The following is a 12,779-nucleotide window of genomic DNA, read 5'->3' as shown; positions in this document are numbered from 1 at the left end:
CACACCCCGAAGAAGATTCCAAGGGTGTGCGGGTCATCAGTTTTTCATTTTGTAAAAACAAACTCTCGCTTTGGGAGTTTCTTTTTGAAGAAAAAAAAACTGTTCTGGTGGATGCCAACAAAACTGGAAGCTGCCAACTATCAAACCTGTAGTATATTAAAAGGGCTTGCCTTGATGGTGGTTCTCTTTAATGTGCACAAATGACTGCTGGGTTGGTGTTCATCTCAACATTTACCAGGTGTTTTCCCATCATGATGGTGCAGATATGGCTTCTGCCATCATAACGGACTGTACTCCACCCGCCTAACTCTAAATGAGGCGACTGGTTTTTCAAACATTAAGAATGTGGACTTAAGTGTGCTATTGAAAATCTATGAATTATATCCAAAATAAACTGTTTTTGCACAGAGGTTTGTTGAAGTAACTGGAGGAAGCCACATCAGTGCTGATATGTTTGGCCAGTGGACAAGGTTTCATCAAGCACAACGCCCAAAATATTTACCTTACCCTTTGTGGTTATTAAGAAACTACCAAGTGTAATCTGCTGATAGAGGGTTTTATTCAGATTCAGCTAATGAAAATACCCCACCAGCAGAAATTCAGTTTTAAATTAATTTCGACTTAACCTTTTTTGGGGTTCAGGGCCTCTGAATTAAAGAGACAGTGGACCGACTGTTGCAGTTTGGATGATAATGTCAATGTAAAAGTAACCTAATTAAAGGGTCTTTGGAAAGAAAGTTCCATTTTGTATGAGGGGGTCAATTAAAAAACAACATGGTGTGTTATCTACCTAATTATGGGATGACAACTATGGGAACACCAGAAGATTATGCAAGGACCTAACATATATATGTTAAAAAGTGCTGGTTACAAGCAGTAGCTCTAGTATACCTAGCCACAGGTAGCTTTGACATGGTCAGACACTGAGTTTACCAAGACCCAAAAGGGTTTGTTTACTTGGATGGATGTAAACCAGCCCTTGCCTCAACTCAATGTTCACCCCTCTGAATTCACATAGTACAAATTATTTGAAGAGGAGCAATGACTTATGCACTTTAGATAATCCATTGAGCCTTTCTTGAGCAAAGGCATCACCCAAACACATTTCATTGACTCTGCAACCCACCTTGAAGGAAAATAGTAATCTACAAAGTTTTGATAAAAAGAAAACATCTCATCATAACATTCCACTATCAGTATAGTCTCCAGAACAGTGTGTCAGGTTCGTTTGTTAAATCATAACCTTGTTTCCATTATTAGATTTCAGAGAAATCGAGCCACTGCACTCTGGAGCCTATGTGTATTGTGCAGAAGTCTGACTTATGCTCAGGGCTGGCATTAATGGAAGAGGTACTATGCTTGCACATGTTGTATATTTTGTCTGCAAAGGTGTCCTGAATTTGATTGCATCAGTCTGGTAATGCCGTGCCATTAGGAGGTGTCGAACAATGATTTTGGTAAGCCTTTCAGAATTTAAAGTTTTCTTAAGATACAGGTTGTGATGTAGGTGCAATGTTAATTTCTAAGTGTGCTCCATACTGAACAAAATGCTGAGCCATCTTTTCTGCGATGTGTATTCAGGTATCATATTTGCATTTTTCAATACTCTTTTTCCTTAACTATAACTGTGAATATTCATCTCAGCAATATATACAGGTCAATCAACTTGACAATCCACACCCTGTGGTTTCAACTTCCTATTGCCGCAGCACGTTTTTTTCTTTTTGTTTAGTTCTCTTGACCATGTGGACAATCTGCCTAGTCCTCTTGTGCAAGGGGGATGGGGGGCATGCGATCGCTTCTCTACGGGAAGCAGTGAGTTGACCACTCCTCTCCTTATCCTCCCTTAAGGATTTAATCATGGGACTTTTGTGGCTAACAACCTGCTTCTATATCTAGCCATCTCATGGCTGGAATCCAAAACTTGATTTTGTTACTGGGTTTCATTATTTGTTTCTCTAAATCAATGCTGTTGTTCCAAAAAGATTGGTGTACTTATGATCATCCTTTACATGTTTCTCTTCTTGCCAACAAGATTAGGTAAAATGTTAATGTTCTATTCTGTGTGTTGTCTCTTTGCTTTCCTAATCTTTATCTTCAATACCAAATATAAGCAGGAGGGCTACCTCTATTATCTTTTCAAACAAAATATATCAGACAAAGCATTCCTTACTCCAGAATTTCTTAATACTAGGGCAGTACACAAACTAATGCATATCATCTGGCTCTGGAGCTGGACATTTCTTACAGGTACATATCTGGTTCTTCTCCACCCTAGTGAACTTTGCAACGGTTAAAAAAAGTGAATCTTTCAAAGGCTGGAAATAACTGTGAAGTATAAATTATAGTTGCTCTAAAGTTGCGACTTATTTGTTTGGCAAGCTTCTTTCCAAGATACCATGAGGCGGGCCATTATATTTCCTTCTGCACTACACTATGAAGTACACCATTTCAACACTTCCTTTATCCTAGGGTTTACATCTTGAATTTCAACTGCCGTTTCCTTCGCATCTCATTGTCTCCAGGTCAGAGTGGCACTCTATGACCTCATCTGTGCATACCTGAATCCTGAGATATTGCCAGTAGTTCTCTCCATTATCTCCTCCCAGCGGTCTAATCTATATTTGTCTGTCAAGTCCCCCCACCTGATATTTTTGTGTCCATCAGTGACTTACCAAGTTGGTCCTTTCATACTCTCTGGTGTTCCCTGGGCTACCAGACTTCTGCTGCTTCTCTAAGTAACTTTACTTGTACCTTCTTGAAGAATTGTGTTACATCAAATTTATATAAAAAAGATCCCTGGTTGGCATACCTCTATGGTCATGATACCGTGCATTTGCACGCTACTAGATTGATCAGATTTCCCTAACAGCATCCTGAAATGTTTAAACTGAAAGCCCAGACAGTAAAGATTAATATTTGAAAGCGGCAGACCTACTTTCGCCAGTCTCCTTATTAATCTTTTCCAGCCTAGTCTCCTTTACTTAGATGCCCAGATAAAATTGCTCAGATTCCCTTGAATCTTTAGGATTTCTTTCCTATTGAACTTCTATGCGATGCAATAGAAAAACATGTTAATTTAGGCAAGATACTCATTTTGCTTATGTTGACCCAATATTAGTTAGCTGTACTTTTCATCACTTACTCAATAAAATGCTGATGTATTTGGCTACCATAGATAAAAAATGTCAGAATAACCCTCATAATTTCTATCATAGTAATTCCCAGGTATTTCATTTCCTTGCCTGGTTCTTTGGTGGTTATATCAGAATTTCAGGTCATAACTTCTGTTTCATCCTCATATGAATGATATTCTGAGAATTTGTAGAATTTCACTGCTATGCATTTCCTATAATTAATATGGCATGTTCTGGTTTAGCTGTATAGACCATTGTATGATCTGCATACAATGCTAGTGTCCTAATGTCATGCTTATAGCGAAACGGCATAATCTTTTTATGATCTCTAATTTTCCTAGCAAAGGGTTCAAAATATAGGTCAAATAGTAAAGGGGGCAGTGAATATCCCTGCCCTGTACCTCTCCGTATTTCTATATCATCAGTTAGAGTCCTGTTAACCAACATGTTAGCCCACGATTGTGCATAAAGAGATTTAACTACTTGTATAAAACTGTGCTTAAGACCAAAGCATTCCAAATATTCCCACATATAATTCCAGTTGATTTTGTCCAATGCCTTGGCAGCATCTAAGCATATAAAGTTATAACCCCAAGGTTATTTTTTACTATTCAGCTGGGTCTATTGTCCCCACCATTATATGAGCTATGTCAAAAAGCTGCTAGCCAGATATAAAACCTTTCTGGTCCTTGCGAATTAAGATCCACTGTATTTAAAGAATGGGCAGGTTCCATAACACAGTGGCATTTCTTTAGTAAGAGAAGTCTCTGAGTCTCACTATCACAACCACACATGCCCCAGTTGCTGTGTAATGAGTAAAATGGACACTATTGGATCAGAAGGCATGTATTTTAATAAGCTTGACCTCCCTTTGTGATAAATTGTGCGCTCTGGGTAATCAATTTTTAAACATATTTCTCTGCTCCATTTTTAACACAAATGGGGAAAGCTTAATTTAAACAAAGATAGTAAGTGAAAAGAAAACAGGGCTGTAACCCAACAATCATTTGATTTTACTCACTGGGGAGAGAACACCCAGGGCCCGATTCACAAAGGTAACTTAAACACTTTTTAGTGTGTTTACACTATAGAGTAAGTTTACTACTTTTTGGTTTTCACAAAATGCACATTTGTAATAACTTACACTTTTAAAGTAAATAACACTTTTGTAGTGGGTCCAATACTACACATTAACCCCAAAAGTGCGGGCGTCGGCCATTGGCCAACGCCCACGCTACCTCCCTTGTGCGGGTCACGACCAGTGGCCGACACCAGGGAGGGGGTTAAAAATCCTCCGGTGCAATGCACCGGAGGATTTTATTTAATTATTTTCCCCATTGGAGACGCGGAACAACTTCCGCGTCTCCATCCTGCCCCCCTCCCGCCCCTTTGTGACGTCAGCGCGCCGCAAGACGCACTGACTTCACATTTTTTCCCCACCGGAGCAGAAGCTGATGACGTCACATTTTTTCCCCACCGGAGCAGAAGCTGATCAGGTAAGAGTCCTCTTCTGCTCCAGTGGGGAAAAAAAGGCCAAAACGCCCTCCCCAGATGCCAGGTAGGCATCGATGGAAAGGGGAGACTCGTTTCCTGGCCATGGATCGCAGGAAACGCCCCTAGACACCAGGGATCTTCTTTGGGGGGGTCGCCCCTTGTTTGTATTTTTTAAACGTTACTGTTTTGGAGGACGATCGCGCCCCCCAGATTTGAAAAAAAAAATTAAAAAATGGCGGGGTCGGCCCTCCGAACACGGGCCGACCCTTAGGGGTCAAAAAAACAAATCTAGTTTTCCCTGGGGGGCCCGATCGCCCCCCCCCCCAGGGAAAACTAGATTGCATTAAAAAAAAAAAAATGAAATTGTTGCTGGTCAGCCCTTAGGGTGACCATCTATGGTGCCATTTTTTTTTTCTACATGAGTGCTTTGCCAAGGGTAAGCACACATGTATGAAAAAAAAAAGTTATGTAGAGTTAGTGTCTTGCTTTCTCTCTCTCTCTCACTATCTCTCTCTCTATATATATATATATATATATATATATATATATATATTTTTTTTTTTTTCTTTTTTTTTTTTTTCTTTTGTGTGTTGTTTTCTGGGAGCCACAATTGGCCCACCAGGGAAACCACACATATACATAAAAGTTATTTATTTTTATATATATATATATATATATATATATATATATATATATATAAAATGCCGAAGAATTTCACCGCACTCCACGAGGACCGTGATCAAGACTCCTTGGTGATTCGAAACGCGTTGGTGGTTGTTGACTGCAATAAAACACACGTTTATTTGTACCTTGTGGAGTGCGGTGAAATTTTTCGGCATTACATAATTTTGAGATTGGTCTTCTCTGTCACTGTGCACCGACAGTGGAGTACGCCGCCCAGCAACCCTTCAACCACTTTGTTCCTAAACACACATATATATATATATATTACACACTTCTCTTCCGTGGATATAGGAAAAAGGCAGCACTCCACAGCCACAACGAATTCAATCATGTTTATTCACCTACAGGGACGCGTTTCGGCGTTCCCGCCTTCATCGACCTGTGAGCCGCCATTTTAGCTTGGTTTTTATACTCCAATTACAATGAACTCAATTAACATATATCATGCGAAAAACTGTTTTAGTCACAAATTTTCACCATACATTTAAATTAAACAGCAATTAAATACAATTAGAAAATATACAATGTAAAAATGCATTAGCTTGTCGAGTGTCAATTCTTCAGTGTTTATAAAATGTGTTAAACTAACCCTCGCCTATAATCCATGAATACAACTATCTCTATTCAGTCAATGATCCTTTTCAAATTCATTACCATTATGATTCAATAATAATATGCGTGCTGAATGATGATCTACATGAAATTCATTCCTTTATATACACTTATTTTCTTAGTGTATATATGTATACATATATAGTGACAAAATATTCTCATCAATCCTTGTGAGTATGGATCTCTCTAAAATTACTTTATTAATATAAGTGAAAGTGCATCTCCTCACTACTATTCAATCCATTTGGCTCTTTAGTATCAAATGCCAATATGTATTTGGATTCTAATTTCCTTAAATGTTTTTCTCTGTCTCCTCCCCGAACATCTTTTTTCACTCCATCTATCACGCTATACATTATTTCCTCTACTTTACCTCCGTGTACTTCATGTATGTGTCTAGCTACCGGGTAAGTCTCATCTCGATTTGAAATTGCCCTAAAATGTTGCAAAATTCTTAGGTGTACCTGCAATCTTGTGCTGCCTACATACATTTTGGGACAGCTGCATTTTAGTATATACACCACATGGTCGCTTTTGCAATTGTATTTGCCTCTGATAGAGTGTATGATTTTACCTCCTACTTTAATAAAACTGATATTCTCTCCATTTTTGCAGGCTTTGCATTTAAAGCATTTATAGAAGCCATCTTGGGGTTTGAGCCAATTAGTATTAGACCTTACCTTTCTCACATCACTCTTGACTAAAATATCTTTCATGGATGTTCCTTTTCTGTATGTTATAACAGGTTTATTGCTTATTTGTTCCCCAATCACAGGATCACTCTTAAGCATGTGCCAATGCTTTTGTAGCAACTTTCTCATCTCCAAGTGTGCCATATTGAAAGTGGTTATAAACCTCGTTGTATTCTCTAACTTGTTCAATCTCTGTCCTGTTCTGTTACATGTCCTAGATACTCCTCCGTCTTGTCTAGAAAATAGAAGCAAATCCCTGGTACGTGATTTTACTTTTCTCACTGCCCTTTCTAATATGGGTTGAGAATATCCCCTATCATGTAATCTGTAAACCATTTCTCCTTGTACATCTTTAAAATTTTGCTCTGTGCTGCAAATTCTTTTGGCCCTTAGCAACTCACCGAATGGGATATTATCAATCAATGATTGTGGATGATAACTAGTGGCATGCAGAATACTATTGCCGGCTGTTGGCTTTCTATATAATGTTGTTTCTATTTTGTTATTGACAATCATTATTTTCACATCTAAAAATTCAATCTCATAATTATGGACTTTCCCAGTGAATCTTAGATTACAATCATTTATGTTGATCTCTTCCAAAAACTGTGTAGCAGTACTCATATCACCTTTCCAAATTATAAAAATATCGTCTATATACCTTAACCACAAAATTATGTTGTCATTCCATTTATCCATGGGGGAATTGTTAAGGACCAATTCTTCCCACCACCCCATGTAGAGGTTGGCGTAACTTGGGGCAAAACATGTGCCCATCGCGGTACCCCGTTGCTGTTCAAAAATCTCTTGATTGAAAAAAAACATATTATGTTCAAGGCACCATTGTATCATTTCAATTAACATTTTACTATGCTGGTAAAAATGGATTGGTCTTGCACGTAAAAAGTGTTCAATAGCCTTTACCCCTAGATTGTGTGGTATGCTTGTGTATAATGATACAACATCTAAACTTATCAGCAAAAATTCACTCTCCCATGTAATGTCGAAAATCCTCCTCAAAAAATCCGTACTGTCCTTCAAATATGAAGCTAAATTCATTACTAGAGGTTGTAGAAAGGAATCTATATATTGGGACACATACTCAAAAAGACTCCCTCTGATAGATACTATCGGTCTACCTGGCGGCTTTAAGGCATCCTTGTGGATTTTTGGTATCAGGTAGAATACCGGGAGTTTAGGAAAATCAACCTTCAAAAATCTGTGTTCATGATCATTAATAAACCCCTCTTTTCTCCATTGCTCCAGTTTATTGTCAAAATTGACCTTAACTTCATCAACATGTTTCATATCAATCCTTCTGTAACATATTGCATCATTTAATTGCTTGTATGCTTCTGAATTAGTTTTTCCTAAATCTAATGCGAGTGAAACAGCGCTTTTGAGTGGTGATAAAACGGAAGGAAGAGCCGATGTTTATGGATCTTTCAAAGAGTTAGAAAAATTCAAGAAAAAAGAGTTAAACAAATGGTGGGAATGCGAATCCTTAAACAGGTATTTAGAAGCAGAGATTATTCCAAGAGGATTACGCATTTTCATCATGCCCACATATGAAGATCCGCATCCGGATTTGTTAAAAGAATGGGCAGCCCATAATGCATTGAGCTCCGCAGGAATGATGAGAATATTAGTTAAATACGCCCAAATCGAAAGAGACAAAGCAATTGAGAAAATTGAAAATTTAGAAAAGACAATCGATGGATTCACTGACAAAAAATTAGGAGACTCATTAAAAACAGCTATGGAAGAGAGATTGGCAAAAATTGAGGAAGAAATCATACAGAAAAAAGCACGTAAATTCAACAGAGACACGATTGATTACCAAACAGGGCAGATCTACACATTTGCAAAGAAATTTGATTACTGGAGAAGACTAAAAAGAAATGGAAAAAGCTCTAGAGGATTAGATATAGAAAGTATGAAATCCACAGACATCAGTGAAAGTTCTGATACTGATCTTGAAGATACAGGTCGTCTCCAAACTCATACTTCTTTACAGGACGAATTTGATTTTTTAAGGAAAGATCGCAGGACCAATCACAGACCATGGCGAGGATCAAACAGAGCAAGAGGAAGAGGCAGAGGAAGAAAAGACGAGGGGGGAAGAGAAACAAATGTAGAAGAGGGCGAGAAAAAGACTCGCAGCAACAGACGGTATTGACCGATGATAAAACAATAATTAATTTAACAGATGTTATCTTAGAAGAAGAAGATGTTAAGAACTTATCCTTAGGTCTTTCTTTCTGCCAACCAGATGGGTTTAATTATGAGCAAAGCCGTATTGACTTGTTTCTGTTTACACGTAAATTAAAATTATCAAAGATGCATGCTATCAGTAAAAGAAAGACAAAGAGACCTAGTGAGAGACCAGAATTTGAACAGGATGAAATTGACAAATGGAAGGGTAACCTACTAATTGAAGATATACACTTAATCAGACAGTTATGGTCATTGGAAGATAACTCAATTGAGGAGATTGGTGAGGAACAACTAGTTGCAAGACTGGAATCTGAGGGAATAAGATTAGACAAAGAAGGTGCATCAGGTTTTAAATCAAAATCTAGAACTGTTCCAGCCCCAAGTGGAGACATGATTGATCAATTTTCGGATACTGTAACTAAAGAACTGAAAGCTCTCAGTTTGAAGATGATGAGCAAAACCAGTAGAAACAAGAATAATTATTATAAGACCTTGAATAAGTTATCAAATAATCCACGGATCATAATTAGAAGTTCTGACAAAGGGGGGAATGTTGTGATATGGTCTATAGAGGATTATATGGAAGAAGCATACAAGCAATTAAATGATGCAATATGTTACAGAAGGATTGATATGAAACATGTTGATGAAGTTAAGGTCAATTTTGACAATAAACTGGAGCAATGGAGAAAAGAGGGGTTTATTAATGATCATGAACACAGATTTTTGAAGGTTGATTTTCCTAAACTCCCGGTATTCTACCTGATACCAAAAATCCACAAGGATGCCTTAAAGCCGCCAGGTAGACCGATAGTATCTATCAGAGGGAGTCTTTTTGAGTATGTGTCCCAATATATAGATTCCTTTCTACAACCTCTAGTAATGAATTTAGCTTCATATTTGAAGGACAGTACGGATTTTTTGAGGAGGATTTTCGACATTACATGGGAGAGTGAATTTTTGCTGATAAGTTTAGATGTTGTATCATTATACACAAGCATACCACACAATCTAGGGGTAAAGGCTATTGAACACTTTTTACGTGCAAGACCAATCCATTTTTACCAGCATAGTAAAATGTTAATTGAAATGATACAATGGTGCCTTGAACATAATATGTTTTTTTTCAATCAAGAGATTTTTGAACAGCAACGGGGTACCGCGATGGGCACATGTTTTGCCCCAAGTTACGCCAACCTCTACATGGGGTGGTGGGAAGAATTGGTCCTTAACAATTCCCCCATGGATAAATGGAATGACAACATAATTTTGTGGTTAAGGTATATAGACGATATTTTTATAATTTGGAAAGGTGATATGAGTACTGCTACACAGTTTTTGGAAGAGATCAACATAAATGATTGTAATCTAAGATTCACTGGGAAAGTCCATAATTATGAGATTGAATTTTTAGATGTGAAAATAATGATTGTCAATAACAAAATAGAAACAACATTATATAGAAAGCCAACAGCCGGCAATAGTATTCTGCATGCCACTAGTTATCATCCACAATCATTGATTGATAATATCCCATTCGGTGAGTTGCTAAGGGCCAAAAGAATTTGCAGCACAGAGCAAAATTTTAAAGAGGTACAAGGAGAAATGGTTTACAGATTACATGATAGGGGATATTCTCAACCCATATTAGAAAGGGCAGTGAGAAAAGTAAAATCACGTACCAGGGATTTGCTTCTATTTTCTAGACAAGACGGAGGAGTATCTAGGACATGTAACAGAACAGGACAGAGATTGAACAAGTTAGAGAATACAACGAGGTTTATAACCACTTTCAATATGGCACACTTGGAGATGAGAAAGTTGCTACAAAAGCATTGGCACATGCTTAAGAGTGATCCTGTGATTGGGGAACAAATAAGCAATAAACCTGTTATAACATACAGAAAAGGAACATCCATGAAAGATATTTTAGTCAAGAGTGATGTGAGAAAGGTAACGTCTAATACTAATTGGCTCAAACCCCAAGATGGCTTCTATAAATGCTTTAAATGCAAAGCCTGCAAAAATGGAGAGAATATCAGTTTTATTAAAGTAGGAGGTAAAATCATACACTCTATCAGAGGCAAATACAATTGCAAAAGCGACCATGTGGTGTATATACTAAAATGCAGCTGTCCCAAAATGTATGTAGGCAGCACAAAATTGCAGGTACACCTAAGAATTTTGCAACATTTGAGGGCAATTTAAAATCGAGATGAGACTTACCCGGTAGCTAGACACATACATGAAGTACACGGAGGTAAAGTAGAGGAAATAATGTATAGCGTGATAGATGGAGTGAAAAAAGATGTTCGGGGAGGAGACAGAGAAAAACATTTAAGGAAATTAGAATCCAAATACATATTGGCATTTGATACTAAAGAGCCAAATGGATTGAATAGTAGTGAGGAGATGCACTTTCACTTATATTAATAAAGTAATTTTAGAGAGATCCATACTCACAAGGATTGATGAGAATATTTTGTCACTATATATGTATACATATATACACTAAGAAAATAAGTGTATATAAAGGAATGAATTTCATGTAGATCATCATTCAGCACGCATATTATTATTGAATCATAATGGTAATGAATTTGAAAAGGATCATTGACTGAATAGAGATAGTTGTATTCATGGATTATAGGCGAGGGTTAGTTTAACACATTTTATAAACACTGAAGAATTGACACTCGACAAGCTAATGCATTTTTACATTGTATATTTTCTAATTGTATTTAATTGCTGTTTAATTTAAATGTATGGTGAAAATTTGTGACTAAAACAGTTTTTCGCATGATATATGTTAATTGAGTTCATTGTAATTGGAGTATAAAAACCGAGCTAAAATGGCGGCTCACAGGTCGATGAAGGCGGCAACGCCGAAACGCGTCCCTGTAGGTGAATAAACATGATTGAATTCGTTGTGGCTGTGGAGTGCTGCCTTTTTCCTATATCCACGGAAGAGAAGTGTGTAATATAATACGCGATGGCGTGCGTATGAGGAAAAGCACCGTTGACGTTCAGGTGCCGAAAGGGAACGCCACAAGTGGAGTGTTTTTTATATATATATATATATATATATATATATATATATATATATATATATATATATATGCAACACAAATTGGTTAAAAGATTGTTGCACAGGGCACTCCACTGCCGGTGCTCGGTGATGGAGGAGAGCAACCTCGAAAATATTTTGTGAACAAGATTCTCACCGCACTCCACGAGGTTCAAATTTACATGTTTTATTGCAAGTATAAAAAATGAAAGAAAAGAGGGACTCATTTACCGTGATCAAGACTCCTTGAGAGTCGAAACGCATAGGTGGCTGTTGCTTGCAATAAAACATGCCAATTTGAACCTCATGGAGTGCGGTGAGATTCTTGTTCACAAAATATATATGTGTATGCATGCATGTATGTCTTTTCTGTAGTGGCAGTTGCCATAAAGTAGCGCAGATGGTTTATTGTCCTGCTGAAAAGGATATACATTTATATGTATTTAGCTGAGTGGATTAGTAAAGGCATGCGTTACCTGCGCTTTAAAACAAATGTTATGCCAGGGGGACTATATGAGTGGCGCTTTTGCTGGGTGGTACTGAGGGAATTAGAAGAGGAGGTAATGGGAGGCAGAGCACCAAAAATGACTGTCGCACTGGGTGCCACCAGCGCTGAAGGCTGTGATGATGCGTAAATGGTAAGGTGAAGTAATACATTATTTTTTTTTTTTTTCAGTGTTTTCAGAGAATCTGCAGAATTGGAGAAGAAGCGAAGGTAAGGTGACGACATTTCCTATTGTACACAACAAACATATCCACGAGCAATTTTTTGACTATCTGCCTTCTACGTAGGCTAGTAATTTAGAGGGACAGTTTAGCCAGTAGCAGAGATGGCGTCTCATTGGATGACTGCTGATCAAGCCCTAACTCGGGTTA

This window comes from Pleurodeles waltl, chromosome 11 (assembly GCF_031143425.1).
Source record: "Pleurodeles waltl isolate 20211129_DDA chromosome 11, aPleWal1.hap1.20221129, whole genome shotgun sequence".
Classification (NCBI taxonomy): domain Eukaryota; kingdom Metazoa; phylum Chordata; class Amphibia; order Caudata; family Salamandridae; genus Pleurodeles; species Pleurodeles waltl.
This window is presented reverse-complemented; position numbering follows the sequence as displayed.